The sequence below is a fragment of the Salmo salar genome, chromosome 12 (genome assembly GCF_965601325.2).
Source record: "Salmo salar chromosome 12, fSalSal1, whole genome shotgun sequence".
Taxonomy (NCBI): Eukaryota; Metazoa; Chordata; class Actinopteri; order Salmoniformes; family Salmonidae; genus Salmo; species Salmo salar.
Window position 1 is genome coordinate 3,430,001 of NC_138302.1, and position 20,434 is coordinate 3,450,434.

At 49.3% G+C, this 20,434-nt stretch overlaps 1 protein-coding gene across 1 annotated transcript in view; it reads right to left on the minus strand.

Moving 5' to 3' along the window:
• The window catches only part of LOC106590977 (voltage-dependent T-type calcium channel subunit alpha-1H), a 177,043-nt gene that overhangs the window by 38,877 nt on the left and 117,732 nt on the right, over nt 1–20,434 (minus strand).

Consider the following 20,434-nt stretch of genomic DNA (forward strand, 5'->3'; position numbering starts at 1 on the left):
GGTCTCTCCCAGAGTGGTGGTGTGTATCTTACTGTGCTGTATGGCTGGTCTCTCCCAGAGTGATGGTGTGTATCTTACTGTGCTGTGTGGCTGGTCTCTCCCAGAGTGATGGAGTGTATCTTACTGTGCTGTGTGTCTGGTCTCTCCCAGAGTGATGGTGTGAATCTTACTGTGCTGTGTGGCTGGTCTCTCCCAGAGTGATGGTGTGTATCTTACTGTGCTGTGTGGCTGGTCTCTCCCAGAGTGATGGTGTGTATCTTACTGTGCTGTATGTCTGGTCTCTCCCAGAGTGATGGTGTGTATCTTACTGTGCTGTGTGGCTGGTCTCTCCCAGAGTGATGGTGTGTATCTTACTGTGCTGTATGGCTGTATATCTGTTCTCTCCCAGAGTGATGGTGTGGTTCTTACTGTGCTGTATGTCTGGACTCTCCCAGAGTGATGGTGTGTATCTTACTGTGCTGTATGTCTGGTATCTCCCAGAGTGATGGTGTGTATCTTACAGTGCTGTGTGGCTGGTCTGTCCCAGAGTGATGGTGTATATCTTACTGTGCTGTGTGGCTGTGTGTCTGGTCACTCCCAGAGTGATGGTGTGTATCTTACTGTGCTGTATGTCTGGTCACTCCCAGAGTGATGGTGTATATCTTACTGTGCTGTGTGGCTGTGTGTCTGGTCTCTCCCAGAGTTATGGTGTGTATCTTACTGTGCTGTGTGTCTGGTCTCTCCCAGAGTGATGGTGTGTATCTTACTGTGCTGTATGTCTGGTCTCTACCAGAGTGATGGTGTGTATCTTACTGTGCTGTGTGGCTGGTCTCTCCAGAGTGATGGTGTGTATCTTACTGTGCTGTATGTCTGGTCTCTCCAGAGTGATGGTGTGTATCTTACTGTGCTGTGTGGCTGGTCTCTCCCAGAGTGATGGTGTGTATCTTACTGTGCTGTATGTCTGGTCTCTCCCAGAGTGATGGTGTTTATCTTACTGTGCTGTATGGCTGGTCTCTCCCAGAGTGATGGTGTGTATCTTACTGTGCTGTGTGTTTGGCCACTCCAGAGTGATGGTGTGTATCTTACTGTGCTGTATGTCTGGTCTCTCCAGAGTGATGGTGTGTATCTTACTGTGCTGTATGGCTGGTCTCTCCCAGAGTGGTGGTGTGTATCTTACTGTGCTGTATGGCTGGTCTCTCCCAGAGTGATGGTCTGTATCTTACTGTGCTGTGTGGCTGGTCTCTCCCAGAGTGATGGTGTGTATCTTACTGTGCTGTGTGTCTGGTCTCTCCCAGAGTGATGGTGTGAATCTTACTGTGCTGTGTGGCTGGTCTCTCCCAGAGTGATGGTGTGTATCTTACTGTGCTGTGTGGCTGGTCTCTCCCAGAGTGATGGTGTGTATCTTACTGTGCTGTATGTCTGGTCTCTCCCAGAGTGATGGTGTGTATCTTACTGTGCTGTGTGGCTGGTCTCTCCCAGAGTGATGGTGTGTATCTTACTGTGCTGTATGGCTGTATATCTGTTCTCTCCCAGAGTGATGGTGTGGTTCTTACTGTGCTGTATGTCTGGACTCTCCCAGAGTGATGGTGTGTATCTTACTGTGCTGTATGTCTGGTATCTCCCAGAGTGATGGTGTGTATCTTACAGTGCTGTGTGGCTGGTCTGTCCCAGAGTGATGGTGTATATCTTACTGTGCTGTGTGGCTGTGTGTCTGGTCACTCCCAGAGTGATGGTGTGTATCTTACTGTGCTGTATGTCTGGTCACTCCCAGAGTGATGGTGTATATCTTACTGTGCTGTGTGGCTGTGTGTCTGGTCTCTCCCAGAGTTATGGTGTGTATCTTACTGTGCTGTGTGTCTGGTCTCTCCCAGAGTGATGGTGTGTATCTTACTGTGCTGTATGTCTGGTCTCTCCCAGAGTGATGGTGTGTATCTTACTGTGCTGTGTGGCTGGTCTCTCCAGAGTGATGGTGTGTATCTTACTGTGCTGTATGTCTGGTCTCTCCAGAGTGATGGTGTGTATCTTACTGTGCTGTGTGGCTGGTCTCTCCCAGAGTGATGGTGTGTATCTTACTGTGCTGTATGTCTGGTCTCTCCCAGAGTGATGGTGTTTATCTTACTGTGCTGTATGGCTGGTCTCTCCCAGAGTGATGGTGTGTATCTTACTGTGCTGTGTGTTTGGCCACTCCATAGTGATGGTGTGTATCTTACTGTGCTGTATGTCTGGTCTCTCCAGAGTGATGGTGTGTATCTTACTGTGCTGTATGGCTGGTCTCTCCCAGAGTGGTGGTGTGTATCTTACTGTGCTGTATGGCTGGTCTCTCCCAGAGTGATGGTGTGTATCTTACTGTGCTGTGTGGCTGGTCTCTCCCAGAGTGATGGTGTGTATCTTACTGTGCTGTGTGTCTGGTCTCTCCCAGAGTGATGGTGTGAATCTTACTGTGCTGTGTGGCTGGTCTCTCCCAGAGTGATGGTGTGTATCTTACTGTGCTGTGTGGCTGGTCTCTCCCAGAGTGATGGTGTGTATCTTACTGTGCTGTATGTCTGGTCTCTCCCAGAGTGATGGTGTATATCTTACTGTGCTGTGTGGCTGGTCTCTCCCAGAGTGATGGTGTGTATCTTACTGTGCTGTATGGCTGTATATCTGTTCTCTCCCAGAGTGATGGTGTTGTTCTTACTGTACTGTATGTCTGGACTCTCCCAGAGTGATGGTGTGTATCTTACTGTGCTGTATGTCTGGTATCTCCCAGAGTGATGGTGTGTATCTTACGGTGCTGTGTGGCTGGTCTGTCCCAGAGTGATGGTGTATATCTTACTGTGCTGTGTGGCTGTGTGTCTGGTCTCTCCCAGAGTGATGGTGTGTATCTTACTGTGCTGTGTGTCTGGTCACTCCCAGAGTGATGGTGTATATCTTACTGTGCTGTGTGGCTGTGTGGCTGGTCTCTCCCAGAGTGATGGTGTGTATCTTACTGTGCTGTATGTCTGGTCTCTCCCAGAGTGATGGTGTTTATCTTACTGTGCTGTATGCCTGGTCTCTCCCAGAGTGATGGTGTGTATCTTACTGTGCTGTGTGTTTGGCCACTCCAGAGTGATGGTGTGTATCTTACTGTGCTGTATGTCTGGTCTCTCCAGAGTGATGGTGTGTATCTTACTGTGCTGTATGGCTGGTCTCTCCCAGAGTGATGGTGTGTATCTTACTGTGCTGTATGGCTGGTCTCTCCCAGAGTGATGGTGTGTATCTTACTGTGCTGTGTGGCTGTTCTCTCCCAGAGTGATGGTGTGTATCTTACTGTGCTGTGTGTCTGGTCTCTCCCAGAGTGATGGTGTGAATCTTACTGTGCTGTGTGGCTGGTCTCTCCCAGAGTGATGGTGTGTATCTTACTGTGCTGTGTGGCTGGTCTCTCCCAGAGTGATGGTGTGTATCTTACTGTGCTGTATGTCTGGTCTCTCCCAGAGTGATGGTGTGTATCTTACTGTGCTGTGTGGCTGGTCTCTCCCAGAGTGATGGTGTGTATCTTACTGTGCTGTATGGCTGTATATCTGTTCTCTCCCAGAGTGATGGTGTGGTTCTTACTGTGCTGTATGTCTGGACTCTCCCAGAGTGATGGTGTGTATCTTACTGTGCTGTATGTCTGGTATCTCCCAGAGTGATGGTGTGTATCTTACGGTGCTGTGTGGCTGGTCTGTCCCAGAGTGATGGTGTATATCTTACTGTGCTGTGTGGCTGTGTGTTAGGTCTCTCCCAGAGTGATGGTGTGTATCTTACTGTGCTGTGTGTCTGGTCACTCCCAGAGTGATGGTGTATATCTTACTGTGCTGTGTGGCTGTGTGTCTGGTCTCTCCCAGAGTTATGGTGTGTATCTTACTGTGCTGTGTGTCTGGTCTCTCCCAGAGTGATGGTGTGTATCTTACTGTGCTGTGTGGCTGGTCTCTCCCAGAGTGATGGTGTGTATCTTTCTGTGCTGTCTGGCTGTATGTCTGTTCTCTCCAGAGTGATGGTATGTATCTTACTGTGCTGTATGACTGGTCTCTCCCAGAGTGATGGTGTGTATCTTACTGTGCTGTGTGGCTGGTCTCTCCAAGATTGATGATGTGTATCTTACTGTGCTGTGTGGCTGTATGTCTGGTCTCTCCCAGAGTGATGGTATGTATCTTACTGTGCTGTGTGGCTGTGTGTCTGGTCTCGCCCAGAGTGATGGTGTGTATCTTACTGTGCTGTATGTCTGGTCTCTCCCAGAGTGATGGTATGTATCTTACTGTGCTGTATGTCTGGTCTCTCCCAGAGTGATGGTGTGTCTCTTACTGTGCTGTGTGGCTGGTCTCTCCTAGAGTGATGGTGTGTATCTTACTGTGCTGTGTGGCTGTGTGGCTGGTCTCTCCCAGAGTGATGGTGTGTATCTTACTGTGCTGTGTGTCTGGTCTCTCCCAGAGTGATGGTGTGTATCTTACTGTGCTGTGTGGCTGGTCTCTCCAGAGTGATGGTGTGTATCTTACTGTGCTGTGTGTCCGGTCTCTCCAGAGTGATGGTGTTTATCTTACCGTGCTGTATGTCTGGTCTCTCCAGAGTGATGGTGTGTATCTTACTGTGCTGTGTGTCCTGTCTCTCCAGAGTGATAGTGTTTATCTTACTATGCTGTGTGTCTGGTCTCTCCAGAGTGATGGTGTGTATCTTACTGTGCTGTGTGGCTGTATGTCTGGACTCTCCCAGAGTGATGGTGTGTATCTTACTGTGCTGTGTGGCTGGTCTCTCCCAGAGTGATGGTGTGTACCTTTCTGTGCTGTGTGGCTGTATGTCTGGTCTCTCCAGAGTGATGGTGTGTATCTTACTGTGCTGTGTGGCTGGTCTCTCCAGAGTGATGGTGTGTATCTTAATATGCTGTGTGGCTGGTCTCTCCCAGAGTGATGGTGTGTATCTTACTGTGCTGTGTGGCTGGTCTCTCCCAGAGTGATGGTGTGTATCTTACTGTACTCTTTGGCTGTATGTCTGGTCTCTCCAGATTGATGGTGTGTATCTTACTGTGCAGTGTGTCTGGTCTCTCTAGAGTGATGGTGTGTATCTTACTGTGCTGTGTCGCTGTATGTCTGGTCTCTACAGAGTGATGGTGTGTATCTTACTGTGCTGTATGTCTGGTCTCTCCCAGAGTGATGGTGTGTATGTTACTGTGCTGTGTGGCTGTATGTCTGGTCTCTCCCAGAGTGATGGTGTGTATCATACTGTGCTGTGTAGCTGGTCTCTCCCAGAATGATGGTGTGTATCTTACTGTGCTGTGTGGCAGGTCTCTCCCTGAGTGATGGTGTGTATCTTACTGTGCTGTGTGGCTGTATGTCTGGTCTCTCCAGAGTGATGGTGTGTATCTTACTGTGCTGTGTGGCTGTATGTCTGGTCTCTCCAGAGTGATTGTGTGTATCTTACTGTGCTGTGTGGCTGGTCTCTCCCAGAGTGATGGTCTATCTTACTGTGCTGTATGTCTGGTCTCTCCCAGAGTGATGGTGTGTATCTTACTGTGCTTTGTGGCTGTATGTCTGGTCTCTCCAGAGTGATGGTGTGTATCTTACTGTGCTGTGTGGCTGGTCTCTCCCAGAGTGATGGTGTGTATCTTACTGTGCTGTGTGTCTGGTCTCTCCCAGAGTGATTGTGTGTATCTTACTGTGCTGTTTGGCTGGTCTCTCCCAGAGTTATGGTGTGTATCTTACTGTGCTGTGTGGCTGGTCTCTCCCAGAGTGATTGTGTGTATCTTACTGTGCTGTGTGGCTGGTGTCTCCAGAGTGATGGTGTGTATCTTACTGTGCTGTGTGTCTGGTCTCTCCCAGAGTGATGGTGTGTATCTTACTGTGCTGTGTGGCTGGTCTCTCCCAGAGTGATGGTGTGTATCTTACTAACCTGTTTGGCTGTATGTCTGGTCTCTCCCAGAGTGATGGTGTGTATATTACTGTGCTGTCTGGCTGTATGTCTGGTCTCTCCAGATTGATGGTGTGTATCTTACTGTGCTGTGTGTCTGGTCTCTCCCAGAGTGATGGTGTGTTTCTTACTGTGCTGTGTGGCTGTATGTCTGGTCTCTCCCAGAGTGATGGTGTGTATCTTACTGTGCTGTATGTCTGGTCTCTCTAGAGTGATGGTGTGTATCTTACTGTGCTGTGTCGCTGTATGTCTGGTCTCTACAGAGTGATGGTGTGTATCTTACTGTGCTGTATGTCTGGTCTCTCCCAGAGTGATGGTGTGTATGTTACTGTGCTGTGTGGCTGTATGTCTGGTCTCTCCAGAGTGATGGTGTGCATCTTACTGTGATGTATGTCTGGTCTCTCCCAGAGTGATGGTGTGTATCATACTGTGCTGTGTAGCTGGTCTCTCACAGAGTGATGGTGTGTATCTTACTTTGCTGTGTGTCTGGTCTCTCCCAGAGTGATGGTGTGTATCATACTGTGCTGTGTGGCTGTGTGGCTGGTCTCTCCCAGAGTGATGGTGTGTATCTTACTGTGCTGTGTGTCTGGTCTCTCCCAGATTGATGGTGTGTATCTTACTGTGCTGTGTGGCTGTATGTCTGGTCTCTCCCAGAGTGATGGTGTGTATCATACTGTGCTGTGTGTCTGGTCTCTCCCAGAGTGATGGTGTGTATCATACTGTGCTGTGTGTCTGGTCTCTCCCAGAGTGATGGTGTTTATCTTAACGTGCTGTGTGGCTGGTCTCTCCCAAAGTGATGGTGTATATCTTACTGTGCTGTGTGGCTATGTGTCTGGTCTCTCCCATGGTGATGGTATGTATCTTACTGTGCTGTGATGCTGTGTGTCTGTTCTCTCCAAAGTGATGGTGTGTATCTTTCTGTGCTGTGTGGCTGGTCTCTCCCAGAGTGATGGTGTGTATCTTACTTTGCTGTGTGTCTGGTCTCTCCCAGAGTGATTGTGTGTTTCTTACTGTGCTGTGTGGCTAGTCTCTCCCAGAGTGATGGTCTGTATCTTACTGTGCTGTATGTCTGGTCTCTCCCAGAGTGATGGTGTGTATCTTACTGTGCTTTGTGGCTGTATGTCTGGTCTCTCCAGAGTGATGGTGTGTATCTTACTGTGCTGTGTGGCTGGTCTCTCCCAGAGTGATGGTGTGTATCTTACTGTGCTGTGTGTCTGGTCTCTCCCAGAGTGATTGTGTGTATCTTACTGTGCTGTTTGGCTGGTCTCTCCCAGAGTTATGGTGTGTATCTTACTGTGCTGTGTGGCTGGTCTCTCCCAGAGTGATTGTGTGTATCTTACTGTGCTGTGTGGCTGGTGTCTCCAGAGTGATGGTGTGTATCTTACTGTGCTGTGTGTCTGGTCTCTCCCAGAGTGATGGTGTGTATCTTACTGTGCTGTGTGGCTGGTCTCTCCCAGAGTGATGGTGTGTATCTTACTAACCTGTTTGGCTGTATGTCTGGTCTCTCCCAGAGTGATGGTGTGTATCTTACTGTGCTGTCTGGCTGTATGTCTGGTCTCTCCAGATTGATGGTGTGTATCTTACTGTGCTGTGTGTCTGGTCTCTCCCAGAGTGATGGTGTGTTTCTTACTGTGCTGTGTGGCTGTATGTCTGGTCTCTCCCAGAGTGATGGTGTGTATCTTACTGTGCTGTATGTCTGGTCTCTCTAGAGTGATGGTGTGTATCTTACTGTGCTGTGTCGCTGTATGTCTGGTCTCTACAGAGTGATGGTGTGTATCTTACTGTGCTGTATGTCTGGTCTCTCCCAGAGTGATGGTATGTATGTTACTGTGCTGTGTGGCTGTATGTCTGGTCTCTCCAGAGTGATGGTGTGCATCTTACTGTGATGTATGTCTGGTCTCTCCCAGAGTGATGGTGTGTATCATACTGTGCTGTGTAGCTGGTCTCTCACAGAGTGATGGTGTGTATCTTACTTTGCTGTGTGTCTGGTCTCTCCCAGAGTGATGGTGTGTATCTTACTGTGCTGTGTGGCTGTGTGGCTGGTCTCTCCCAGAGTGATGGTGTGTATCTTACTGTGCTGTATGTCTGGTCTCTCCCAGATTGATGGTGTGTATCTTACTGTGCTGTGTGGCTGTATGTCTGGTCTCTCCCAGAGTGATGGTGTGTATCATACTGTGCTGTGTGTCTGGTCTCTCCAAGAGTGATGGTGTGTATCATACTGTGCTGTGTGTCTGGTCTCTCCCAGAGTGATGGTGTTTATCTTAACGTGCTGTGTGGCTGGTCTCTCCCAAAGTGATGGTGTATATCTTACTGTGCTGTGTGGCTATGTGTCTGGTCTCTCCCATGGTGATGGTATGTATCTTACTGTGCTGTGATGCTGTGTGTCTGTTCTCTCCAAAGTGATGGTGTGTATCTTTCTGTGCTGTGTGGCTGGTCTCTCCCAGAGTGATGGTGTGTATCTTACTTTGCAGTGTGTCTGGTCTCTCCCAGAGTGATTGTGTGTTTCTTACTGTGCTGTGTGGCTAGTCTCTCCCAGAGTGATGGTCTGTATCTTACTGTGCTGTATGTCTGGTCTCTCCCAGAGTGATGGTGTGTATCTTACTGTGCTGTGTGGCTGTATGTCTGGTCTCTCCAGAGTGATGGTGTGTATCTTACTGTGCTGTGTGGCTGGTCTGTCCCAGAGTGATGGTGTATATCTTACTGTGCTGTGTGGCTGTGTGTCTGGTCTCTCCCATGGTGATGGTATGTATCTTACTGTGCTGTGATGCTGTGTGTCTGGTCTCTCCAAAGTGATGGTGTGTATCTTACTGTGCTGTGTGGCTGGTCTCTCCCAGAGTGATGGTGTGTATCTTACTGTGCTGTATGGCTGTATATCTGGTCTCTCCCAGAGTGATGGTGTGGTTCTTACTGTGCTGTATGTCTGGACTCTCCCAGAGTGATGGTGTGTATCTTACTGTGCTGTATGTCTGGTATCTCCCAGAGTGATGGTGTGTATCTTACGGTGCTCTGTGGCTGGTCTGTCCCAGAGTGATGGTGTATATCTTACTGTGCTGTGTGGCTGTGTGTCTGGTCTCTCCCAGAGTGATGGTGTGTATCTTACTGTGCTGTGTGTCTGGTCACTCCCAGAGTGATGGTGTATATCTTACTGTGCTGTGTGGCTGTGTGTCTGGTCTCTCCCAGAGTGATGGTGTGTATCTTACTGTGCTGTGTGTCTGGTCTCTCCCAGAGTGCTGGTGTGTATCTTACTGTGCTGTGTGGCTGGTCTCTCCCAGAGTGATGGTGTGTATCTTTCTGTGCTGTCTGGCTGTATGTCTGTTCTCTCCAGAGTGATGGTATGTATCTTACTGTGCTGTATGTCTGGTCTCTCCCAGAGTGATGGTGTGTATCTTACTGTGCTGTGTGGCTGGTCTCTCCAAGATTGATGGTGTGTATCTTACTGTGCTGTGTGGCTGTATGTCTGGTCTCTCCCAGAGTGATGGTATGTATCTTACTGTGCTGTGTGGCTGTGTGTCTGGTCTCGCCCAGAGTGATGGTGTGTATCTTACTGTGCTGTATGTCTGGTCTCTCCCAGAGTGATGGTATGTATCTTACAGTGCTGTGTGTCTGGTCTCTCCCAGAGTGATGTTGTGTATCTTACTGTGCTGTATGTCTGGTCTCTCCCAGAGTGATGGTGTGTCTCTTACTGTGCTGTGTGGGTGGTCTCTCCAGAGTGATGGTGTGTATCTTACTGTGCTGTGTGGCTGGTCTCTCCTAGAGTGATGGTGTGTATCTTACTGTGCTGTGTGTTTGTGTGGCTGGTCTCTCCCAGAGTGATGGTGTGTATCTTACTGCGCTGTGTGTCTGGTCTCTCCCAGAGTGATGGTGTGTATCTTACTGTGCTGTGTGGCTGGTCTCTCCAGAGTGATGGTGTGTATCTTACTGTGCTGTGTGTCCGGTCTCTCCAGAGTGATGGTGTTTATCTTACCGTGCTGTATGTCTGGTCTCTCCAGAGTGATGGTGTGTATCTTACTGTGCTGTGTGTCCTGTCTCTCCAGAGTGATGGTGTTTATCTTACTATGATGTGTGTCTGGTCTCTCCAGAGTGATGGTGTGTATCTTACTGTGCTGTGTGGCTGTATGTCTGGACTCTCCCAGAGTGATGGTGTGTATCTTACTGTGCTGTGTGGCTGGTCTCTCCCAGAGTGATGGTGTGTACCTTACTGTGCTGTGTGGCTGTATGTCTGGTCTCTCCAGAGTGATGGTGTGTATCTTACTGTGCTGTGTGGCTGGTCTCTCCCGGAGTGATGGTGTGTATCTTACTGTGCTGTGTGGCTGGTCTCTCCAAGATTGATGGTGTGTATCTTACTGTGCTTTGTGGCTGTATGTCTGGTCTCTCCAAGAGTGATGGTATGTATCTTACTGTGCTGTGTGGCTGTGTGTCTGGTCTCGCCCAGAGTGATGGTATGTATCTTACAGTGCTGTGTGTCTGGTCTCTCCCAGAGTGATGTTGTGTATCTTACTGTGCTGTATGTCTGGTCTCTCCCAGAGTGATGGTGTGTCTCTTACTGTGCTGTGTGGGTGGTCTCTCCAGAGTGATGGTGTGTATCTTACTGTGCTGTGTGGCTGGTCTCTCCTAGAGTGATGGTGTGTATCTTACTGTGCTGTGTGGCTGTGTGGCTGGTCTCTCCCAGAGTGATGGTGTGTATCTTACTGCGCTGTGTGTCTGGTCTCTCCCAGAGTGATGGTGTGTATCTTACTGTGCTGTGTGGCTGGTCACTCCAGAGTGATGGTGTGTATCTTACTGTGCTGTGTGTCCGGTCTCTCCAGAGTGATGGTGTTTATCTTACCGTGCTGTATGTCTGGTCTCTCCAGAGTGATGGTGTGTATCTTACTGTGCTGTGTGTCCTGTCTCTCCAGAGTGATGGTGTTTATCTTACTATGCTGTGTGTCTGGTCTCTCCAGAGTGATGGTGTGTATCTTACTGTGCTGTGTGGCTGTATGTCTGGACTCTCCCAGAGTGATGGTGTGTATCTTACTGTGCTGTGTGGCTGGTCTCTCCCAGAGTGATGGTGTGTACCTTACTGTGCTGTGTGGCTGTATGTCTGGTCTCTCCAGAGTGATGGTGTGTATCTTACTGTGCTGTGTGGCTGGTCTCTCCCAGAGTGATGGTGTGTATCTTACTGTGCTGTGTGTCTGGTCTCTCCCAGAGTGATTGTGTGTATCTTACTGTGCTGTGTGGCTGGTCTCTCCCAGAGTTATGGTGTGTATCTTACAGTGCTGTGTGGCTGGTCTCTCCCAGAGTAATTGTGTGTATCTTACTGTGCTGTGTGGCTGGTCTCTCCAGACTGATGGTGTGTATCTTACTGTGCTGTGTGGCTGGTCTCTCCCAGAGTGATGGTGTGTATCTTACTGTGGTGTGTGGCTGTATGTCTGGTCTCTCCAGATTGATGGTGTGTATCTTACCGTGCTGTGTGTCTGGTCTCTCTAGAGTGATGGTGTGTATCTTACTGTGCTGTGTCGCTGTATGTCTGGTCTCTACAGAGTGATGGTGTGTATCTTACTGTGCTGTATGTCTGGTCTCTCCCAGAGTGATGGTGTGTATGTTACTGTGCTGTGTGGCTGTATGTCTGGTCTCTCCAGAGTGATGGTGTGCATCTTACTGTGATGTATGTCTGGTCTCTCCCAGAGTGATGGTGTGTATCATACTGTGCTGTGTAGCTGGTCTCTCCCAGAGTGATGGTGTGTATCTTACTGTGCTGTGTGGCTGGTCTCTCCCTGAGTGATGGTGTGTATCTTACTGTGCTGTATGGCTGTATGTCTGGTCTCTCCAGAGTGATGGTGTGTATCTTACTGTGCTGTGTGGCTGTGTGGCTGGTCTCTCCCAGAGTGATGGTGTGTATCTTACTGTGCTGTGTGGCTGTATGTCTGGTCTCTCCCAGAGTGATGGTGTGTATCATACTGTGCTGTGTGTCTGGTCTCTCCCAGAGTGATGGTGTGTATCTTAACGTGCTGTGTGGCTGGTCTCTCCCAGAGTGATGGTGTATATCTTACTGTGCTGTGTGGCTATGTGTCTGGTCTCTCCAAAGTGATGGTGTGTATCTTACTGTGCTGTGTGGCTGGTCTCTCCCAGAGTGATGGTGTGTATCTTACTGTGCTGTGTGTCTGGTCTCTCCCAGAGTGATTGTGTGTATCTTACTGTGCTGTGTGGCTGTGTGTCTGGTCTCTCCCAGAGTGATGGTGTGTATCTTACTCTGCTGTGTGTCTGGTCTCTCAAAGAGTTATGGTGTGTATCTTACTGTGCTGTGTGGCTGGTCTCTCCCAGAGTGATGGTGTGTATCTTACTGTGCTGTGTGTCTGGTCTCTCCCCGAGTGATGGTATGTATCTTATTGTGCTGTATGGCTGGTCTCTCACAGAGTGATGGTGTGTATCTTACTGTGCTGTGTGTCTGGTCTCTCCCAGAGTGATGGTGTGTATCTTACTGTGCTGTGTGGCTGGTCTCTCCCAGAGTGATGGTGTGTATCTTTCTGTGCTGTCTGGCTGTATGTCTGTTCTCTCCAGAGTGATGGTATGTATCTTACTGTGCTGTATGTCTGGTCTCTCCCAGAGTGATGGTGTGTATCTTACTGTGCTGTGTGGCTGGTCTCTCCAAGATTGATGGTGTGTATCTTACTGTGCTGTGTGGCTGTATGTCTGGTCTCTCCCAGAGTGATGGTATGTATCTTACTGTGCTGTGTGGCTGTGTGTCTGGTCTCGCCCAGAGTGATGGTGTGTATCTTACTGTGCTGTATGTCTGGTCTCTCCCAGAGTGATGGTATGTATCTTACAGTGCTGTGTGTCTGGTCTCTCCCAGAGTGATGTTGTGTATCTTACTGTGCTGTATGTCTGGTCTCTCCCAGAGTGATGGTGTGTCTCTTACTGTGCTGTGTGGGTGGTCTCTCCAGAGTGATGGTGTGTATCTTACTGTGCTGTGTGGCTGGTCTCTCCTAGAGTGATGGTGTGTATCTTACTGTGCTGTGTGTTTGTGTGGCTGGTCTCTCCCAGAGTGATGGTGTGTATCTTACTGCGCTGTGTGTCTGGTCTCTCCCAGAGTGATGGTGTGTATCTTACTGTGCTGTGTGGCTGGTCTCTCCAGAGTGATTGTGTGTATCTTACTGTGCTGTGTGTCCGGTCTCTCCAGAGTGATGGTGTTTATCTTACCGTGCTGTATGTCTGGTCTCTCCAGAGTGATGGTGTGTATCTTACTGTGCTGTGTGTCCTGTCTCTCCAGAGTGATGGTGTTTATCTTACTATGATGTGTGTCTGGTCTCTCCAGAGTGATGGTGTGTATCTTACTGTGCTGTGTGGCTGTATGTCTGGACTCTCCCAGAGTGATGGTGTGTATCTTACTGTGCTGTGTGGCTGGTCTCTCCCATAGTGATGGTGTGTACCTTACTGTGCTGTGTGGCTGTATGTCTGGTCTCTCCAGAGTGATGGTGTGTATCTTACTGTGCTGTGTGGCTGGTCTCTCCCAGAGTGATGGTGTGTATCTTACTGTGCTGTGTGGCTGGTCTCTCCAAGATTGATGGTGTGTATCTTACTGTGCTTTGTGGCTGTATGTCTGGTCTCTCCCAGAGTGATGGTATGTATCTTACTGTGCTGTGTGGCTGTGTGTCTGGTCTCGCCCAGAGTGATGGTGTGTATCTTACTGTGCTGTATGTCTGGTCTCTCCCAGAGTGATGGTATGTATCTTACAGTGCTGTGTGTCTGGTCTCTCCCAGAGTGATGTTGTGTATCTTACTGTGCTGTATGTCTGGTCTCTCCCAGAGTGATGGTGTGTCTCTTACTGTGCTGTGTGGGTGGTCTCTCCAGAGTGATGGTGTGTATCTTACTGTGCTGTGTGGCTGGTCTCTCCTAGAGTGATGGTGTGTATCTTACTGTGCTGTGTGGCTGTGTGGCTGGTCTCTCCCAGAGTGATGGTGTGTATCTTACTGCGCTGTGTGTCTGGTCTCTCCCAGAGTGATGGTGTGTATCTTACTGTGCTGTGTGGCTGGTCACTCCAGAGTGATGGTGTGTATCTTACTGTGCTGTGTGTCCGGTCTCTCCAGAGTGATGGTGTTTATCTTACCGTGCAGTATGTCTGGTCTCTCCAGAGTGATGGTGTGTATCTTACTGTGCTGTGTGTCCTGTCTCTCCAGAGTGATGGTGTTTATCTTACTATGCTGTGTGTCTGGTCTCTCCAGAGTGATGGTGTGTATCTTACTGTGCTGTGTGGCTGTATGTCTGGACTCTCCCAGAGTGATGGTGTGTATCTTACTGTGCTGTGTGGCTGGTCTCTCCCAGAGTGATGGTGTGTACCTTACTGTGCTGTGTGGCTGTATGTCTGGTCTCTCCAGAGTGATGGTGTGTATCTTACTGTGCTGTGTGGCTGGTCTCTCCCAGAGTAATTGTGTGTATCTTACTGTGCTGTGTGGCTGGTCTCTCCAGAGTGATGGTGTGTATCTTACTGTGCTGTGTGGCTGGTCTCTCCCAGAGTGATGGTGTGTATCTTACTGTGGTGTGTGGCTGTATGTCTGGTCTCTCCAGATTGATGGTGTGTATCTTACCGTGCTGTGTGTCTGGTCTCTCTAGAGTGATGGTGTGTATCTTACTGTGCTGTGTCGCTGTATGTCTGGTCTCTACAGAGTGATGGTGTGTATCTTACTGTGCTGTATGTCTGGTCTCTCCCAGAGTGATGGTGTGTATGTTACTGTGCTGTGTGGCTGTATGTCTGGTCTCTCCAGAGTGATGGTGTGCATCTTACTGTGATGTATGTCTGGTCTCTCCCAGAGTGATGGTGTGTATCATACTGTGCTGTGTAGCTGGTCTCTCCCAGAGTGATGGTGTGTATCTTACTGTGCTGTGTGGCTGGTCTCTCCCTGAGTGATGGTGTGTATCTTACTGTGCTGTATGGCTGTATGTCTGGTCTCTCCAGAGTGATGGTGTGTATCTTACTGTGCTGTGTGGCTGTGTGGCTGGTCTCTCCCAGAGTGATGGTGTGTATCTTACTGTGCTGTGTGGCTGTATGTCTGGTCTCTCCCAGAGTGATGGTGTGTATCATACTGTGCTGTGTGTCTGGTCTCTCCCAGAGTGATGGTGTGTATCTTAACGTGCTGTGTGGCTGGTCTCTCCCAGAGTGATGGTGTATATCTTACTGTGCTGTGTGGCTATGTGTCTGGTCTCTCCAAAGTGATGGTGTGTATCTTACTGTGCTGTGTGGCTGGTCTCTCCCAGAGTGATGGTGTGTATCTTACTGTGCTGTGTGTCTGGTCTCTCCCAGAGTGATTGTGTGTATCTTACTGTGCTGTGTGGCTGTGTGTCTGGTCTCTCCCAGAGTGATGGTGTGTATCTTACTCTGCTGTGTGTCTGGTCTCTCAAAGAGTTATGGTGTGTATCTTACTGTGCTGTGTGGCTGGTCTCTCCCAGAGTGATGGTGTGTATCTTACTGTGCTGTGTGTCTGGTCTCTCCCCGAGTGATGGTATGTATCTTATTGTGCTGTATGGCTGGTCTCTCACAGAGTGATGGTGTGTATCTTACTGTGCTGTGTGTCTGGTCTCTCCCAGAGTGATGGTGTGTATCTTACTGTGCTGTGTGGCTGGTCTCTCCCAGAGTGATGGTGTGTATCTTTCTGTGCTGTCTGGCTGTATGTCTGTTCTCTCCAGAGTGATGGTATGTATCTTACTGTGCTGTATGTCTGGTCTCTCCCAGAGTGATGGTGTGTATCTTACTGTGCTGTGTGGCTGGTCTCTCCAAGATTGATGGTGTGTATCTTACTGTGCTGTGTGGCTGTATGTCTGGTCTCTCCCAGAGTGATGGTATGTATCTTACTGTGCTGTGTGGCTGTGTGTCTGGTCTCGCCCAGAGTGATGGTGTGTATCTTACTGTGCTGTATGTCTGGTCTCTCCCAGAGTGATGGTATGTATCTTACAGTGCTGTGTGTCTGGTCTCTCCCAGAGTGATGTTGTGTATCTTACTGTGCTGTATGTCTGGTCTCTCCCAGAGTGATGGTGTGTCTCTTACTGTGCTGTGTGGGTGGTCTCTCCAGAGTGATGGTGTGTATCTTACTGTGCTGTGTGGCTGGTCTCTCCTAGAGTGATGGTGTGTATCTTACTGTGCTGTGTGTTTGTGTGGCTGGTCTCTCCCAGAGTGATGGTGTGTATCTTACTGCGCTGTGTGTCTGGTCTCTCCCAGAGTGATGGTGTGTATCTTACTGTGCTGTGTGGCTGGTCTCTCCAGAGTGATTGTGTGTATCTTACTGTGCTGTGTGTCCGGTCTCTCCAGAGTGATGGTGTTTATCTTACCGTGCTGTATGTCTGGTCTCTCCAGAGTGATGGTGTGTATCTTACTGTGCTGTGTGTCCTGTCTCTCCAGAGTGATGGTGTTTATCTTACTATGATGTGTGTCTGGTCTCTCCAGAGTGATGGTGTGTATCTTACTGTGCTGTGTGGCTGTATGTCTGGACTCTCCCAGAGTGATGGTGTGTATCTTACTGTGCTGTGTGGCTGGTCTCTCCCATAGTGATGGTGTGTACCTTACTGTGCTGTGTGGCTGTATGTCTGGTCTCTCCAGAGTGATGGTGTGTATCTTACTGTGCTGTGTGGCTGGTCTCTCCCAGAGTGATGGTGTGTATCTTACTGTGCTGTGTGGCTGGTCTCTCCAAGATTGATGGTGTGTATCTTACTGTGCTTTGTGGCTGTATGTCTGGTCTCTCCCAGAGTGATGGTATGTATCTTACTGTGCTGTGTGGCTGTGTGTCTGGTCTCGCCCAGAGTGATGGTGTGTATCTTACTGTGCTGTATGTCTGGTCTCTCCCAGAGTGATGGTATGTATCTTACAGTGCTGTGTGTCTGGTCTCTCCCAGAGTGATGTTGTGTATCTTACTGTGCTGTATGTCTGGTCTCTCCCAGAGTGATGGTGTGTCTCTTACTGTGCTGTGTGGGTGGTCTCTCCAGAGTGATGGTGTGTATCTTACTGTGCTGTGTGGCTGGTCTCTCCTAGAGTGATGGTGTGTATCTTACTGTGCTGTGTGGCTGTGTGGCTGGTCTCTCCCAGAGTGATGGTGTGTATCTTACTGCGCTGTGTGTCTGGTCTCTCCCAGAGTGATGGTGTGTATCTTACTGTGCTGTGTGGCTGGTCACTCCAGAGTGATGGTGTGTATCTTACTGTGCTGTGTGTCCGGTCTCTCCAGAGTGATGGTGTTTATCTTACCGTGCAGTATGTCTGGTCTCTCCAGAGTGATGGTGTGTATCTTACTGTGCTGTGTGTCCTGTCTCTCCAGAGTGATGGTGTTTATCTTACTATGCTGTGTGTCTGGTCTCTCCAGAGTGATGGTGTGTATCTTACTGTGCTGTGTGGCTGTATGTCTGGACTCTCCCAGAGTGATGGTGTGTATCTTACTGTGCTGTGTGGCTGGTCTCTCCCAGAGTGATGGTGTGTACCTTACTGTGCTGTGTGGCTGTATGTCTGGTCTCTCCAGAGTGATGGTGTGTATCTTACTGTGCTGTGTGGCTGGTCTCTCCCAGAGTGATGGTGTGTATCTTACTGTGCTGTGTGTCTGGTCTCTCCCAGAGTGATTGTGTGTATCTTACTGTGCTGTGTGGCTGGTCTCTCCCAGAGTTATGGTGTGTATCTTACAGTGCTGTGTGGCTGGTCTCTCCCAGAGTAATTGTGTGTATCTTACTGTGCTGTGTGGCTGGTCTCTCCAGAGTGATGGTGTGTATCTTACTGTGCTGTGTGGCTGGTCTCTCCCAGAGTGATGGTGTGTATCTTACTGTGCTGTGTGGCTGTATGTCTGGTCTCTCCAGATTGATGGTGTGTATCTTACCGTGCTGTGTGTCTGGTCTCTCTAGAGTGATGGTGTGTATCTTACTGTGCTGTGTCGCTGTATGTCTGGTCTCTACAGAGTGATGGTGTGTATCTTACTGTGCTGTATGTCTGGTCTCTCCCAGAGTGATGGTGTGTATGTTACTGTGCTGTGTGGCTGTATGTCTGGTCTCTCCAGAGTGATGGTGTGCATCTTACTGTGATGTATGTCTGGTCTCTCCCAGAGTGATGGTGTGTATCATACTGTGCTGTGTAGCTGGTCTCTCCCAGAGTGATGGTGTGTATCTTACTGTGCTGTGTGGCTGGTCTCTCCCTGAGTGATGGTGTGTATCTTACTGTGCTGTATGGCTGTATGTCTGGTCTCTCCAGAGTGATGGTGTGTATCTTACTGTGCTGTGTGGCTGTGTGGCTGGTCTCTCCCAGAGTGATGGTGTGTATCTTACTGTGCTGTGTGGCTGTATGTCTGGTCTCTCCCAGAGTGATGGTGTGTATCATACTGTGCTGTGTGTCTGGTCTCTCCCAGAGTGATGGTGTGTATCTTAACGTGCTGTGTGGCTGGTCTCTCCCAGAGTGATGGTGTATATCTTACTGTGCTGTGTGGCTATGTGTCTGGTCTCTCCAAAGTGATGGTGTGTATCTTACTGTGCTGTGTGGCTGGTCTCTCCCAGAGTGATGGTGTGTATCTTACTGTGCTGTGTGTCTGGTCTCTCCCAGAGTGATTGTGTGTATCTTACTGTGCTGTGTGGCTGTGTGTCTGGTCTCTCCCAGAGTGATGGTGTGTATCTTACTCTGCTGTGTGTCTGGTCTCTCAAAGAGTTATGGTGTGTATCTTACTGTGCTGTGTGGCTGGTCTCTCCCAGAGTGATGGTGTGTATCTTACTGTGCTGTGTGTCTGGTCTCTCCCCGAGTGATGGTATGTATCTTACTGTGCTGTATGGCTGGTCTCTCACAGAGTGATGGTGTGTATCTTACTGTGCTTTGTGTCTGGTCTCTCCAGAGTGATGGTGTGTACCTTTCTGTGCTGTATGGCTGGTCTCTCTCAGAGTGATGGTGTGTATCTTAATGTGCTGTGTGGCTGTGTGGCTGGTCTCTCCCAGAGTGATGGTGTGTATCTTACTGTGCTGTGTGTCTGGTCTCTCCCAGAGTGATGGTGTGTATCTTACTGTGCTTTTTGGCTGTGTGGCTGGTCTCTCCCAGAGTGATGGTGTGTATCTTACTGTGCTGTGTGGGTGGTCTCTCCCAGAGTGGTGGTGTGAATCTTACTGTGCTGTGTGGCTGGTCTCTCCCAGAGTGATGGTGTGTATCTTACTGTGCTGTGTGGCTGTGTGTCTGGTCTCTCCCAGAGTGATTGTGTGTATCTTACTGTGCTGTGTGTCATGTCTCTCCCAGAGTGATGGTGTGTATCTTACTGTGCTGTGTGGCTGTGTGGCTGGTCTCTCCCAGAGTGATGGTGTGTATCTTACTGTGCTGTGTGGCTGGTCTCTCCAGAGTGATGGTGTGTATCTTACTGTGCTGTGTGGCTGGTCTCTCCTAGAGTGATGGTGTGTATCTTACTGTGCTGTGTGGCTGTGTGGCTGGTCTCTCCCAGAGTGATGGTGTGTATCTTACTGTGCTGTGTGTCTGGTCTCTCCCAGAGTGATGGTGTGTATCTTACTGGGCTGTGTGGCTGGTCTCTCCAGAGTGATGGTGTGTATCTTACTGTGCTGTGTGTACGGTCTCTCCAGAGTGATGGTGTTTATCTTACCGTGCTGTATGTCTGGTCTCTCCAGAGTGATGGTGTGTATCTTACTGTGCTATGTGGCTGTATGGCTGGTCTTTCCAGAGTGATGGTGTGTATCTTAGTGTGCTTTGTGTCCTGTCTCTCCAGAGTGATGGTGTTTATCTTACTATGCTGTATGTCTGGACTCTCCTAGAGTGATGGTGTGTATCTTACTGTGCTGTGTGGCTGTATGTCTGGTCTCTCCCAGAGTGATGGTGTGTATCTTACTGTGCTGTGTGGCTGTATGTCTGGTCTCTCCCAGAGTGATGGTGTGTATCTTACTGTGCTGTGTGGCTGTGTGGCTGGTCTCTCCCAGAGTGATGGTGTGTATCTTACTGTGCTGTGTGTCTGGTGTCTCCCAGATTGATGGTGTGTATCTTACTGTGCTGTGTGGCTGTATGTCTGGTCTCTCCCAGAGTGATGGTATGTATCTTACTGTGCTGTGTGGCTGTGTGTCTGGTCTCGCCCAGAGTGATGGTGTGTATCTTACTGTGCTGTATGTCTGGTCTCTCCCAGAGTGATGGTATGTATCTTACAGTGCTGTGTGTCTGGTCTCTCCCAGAGTGATGGTGTGTATCTTACTGTGCTGTGTGGCTGTGTGTCTGGTCTCTCCCAGAGTGATGGTGTGTATCTTACTGTGCTCTATGTCTGGTCTCTCCCAGAGTGATGGTGTGTATCTTACTGTGCTGTGTGGCTGGTCTCTCCAGAGTGATGGTGTGTATCTTACTGTGCTGTGTGGCTGGTCTCTCCTAGAGTGATGGTGTGTATCTTACTGTTCTGTGTGGCAGGTCTCTCCCTGAGTGATGGTGTGTATCTTACTGTGCTGTGTGTCTGGTCTCTCCCAGAGTGATGGTGTGTATCTTACTGTGCTGTGTGGCTGGTCTCTCCAGAGTGATGGTGTTTATCTTACTGTGCTGTGTGTCCGGTCTCTCCAGAGTGATGGTGTTTATCTTACCGTGCTGTATGTCTGGTCTCTCCAG